Source organism: Penaeus monodon, chromosome 6 (genome assembly GCF_015228065.2).
Source record: "Penaeus monodon isolate SGIC_2016 chromosome 6, NSTDA_Pmon_1, whole genome shotgun sequence".
Classification (NCBI taxonomy): Eukaryota; Metazoa; Arthropoda; class Malacostraca; order Decapoda; family Penaeidae; genus Penaeus; species Penaeus monodon.
Window position 1 is genome coordinate 36,685,560 of NC_051391.1, and position 1,365 is coordinate 36,686,924.

Here is a 1,365-nt window from a genome sequence, read left to right on the forward strand (position 1 = left end):
ACCTGTGTTTCATCGATTACTTGAAAGCTTTTGATACTGTTCATCACGATATCCTCTGGAATAACATGAACGATATGAAGTTTCCAAAACACATCATCCAACTAATAAAAGCCATGTATGACCAACAACAAGCAACTGTAAGAACCCCTTATGGGTTAACTACAGGAGTGCTACAGGGTTGCATTCTGTCTCCGCACCTCTTTAACATATATTCTGAAACAATTATGAGAGGTGCTCTGGAGAATTTTGAAGGAACTGTAGATGTTGGAGGATACAAAATATCAAATCTAAGGTACGCCGATGATATAGTTTTGATTGCCAGCTGTATCACTGAACTACAACAGCTACTAGATAAAGTTAGAGAAGCAAGCGAAAAGGCTGGCTTGTTTCTTAATGCCAAGAAAACTAAGATCATGAAGATTCAAAGATAACCAGCAATGAACAATGATTATTAACCGGAGATAAAAAGAAGAATTACCATTGCAAAAAACGCCACAGTTGCTCTTAATAACATCTGGAAAGACCGAAGCATTACCTTACGGACAAAGCTGAGGTTATTGAACTCATTAGTTTTCCCAATTGCATCATATGGTTCTGAGTGTTAGGTGCTGAAGAAGATAGACAAGAAAAAGATCAATAGTTTTGAAATGTGGTGTTACAGACGCGTACTATGCATTAACTGGACAGAGAAGAAAACGAATGATGAAGTGCTGAGAAAAATAAATGTAAAGACTGGCTGTTGGACATCTTGAACAGGAGGAAATTAAAGTTTATTGGTCATGTGATGAGAAGTAAAAGTATTGAGAAAAACTTGCTGACAGGGATGGTGATAGGAAACAGAGGAAGAGGCTAACCGAAGACGAGACTGAGCGACAGTATCAAAGATGTTTGCGGGTTGTCGATGGTACAAGTGGAAAGAAAAGCGCAAGATCGAGTTGAGTGGCGAAGGATGGTGGAGAGGTCCACGGCTGCTCAAACATGAGCATACCGTTATTGATGATGATGATATTTATATATATATATATTTACATATGTATACATATATGTTTTATTTTTAAAAAATAACGGTATGTTCATGATTGAACCGCCGTGGTCACAGCATGACATTTAATTGTAGTTTTCATGTTATGATGACATTAGAGTGAGTACGTGGTAGGGTCCCCAGTTCCTTTCCACGGAGAGTGCCAGTGTTACCTTTTTAGATAATCATTCTCTCTATTTATCTGGGCTTGAGAACAGCACTGACTTGGGCTGGCTTGGCCACCCAGTGGCTAGGGAGGCAATTGAGGTGAAGTTCCTTGCCCAAGGGAACAACGCGCCGGCCGGTGAATACATATATGTATAATGTATATATATACAAAAAAT

The 1,365-nt window shown here is 39.0% G+C and overlaps 1 protein-coding gene across 1 annotated transcript in view; it reads right to left on the minus strand.

The window, feature by feature from the left end:
- The window catches only part of LOC119574417, a gene marked incomplete at its 5' end in the record, with an annotated part of 27,870 nt that overhangs the window by 24,827 nt on the left and 1,678 nt on the right, over positions 1-1,365 (minus strand).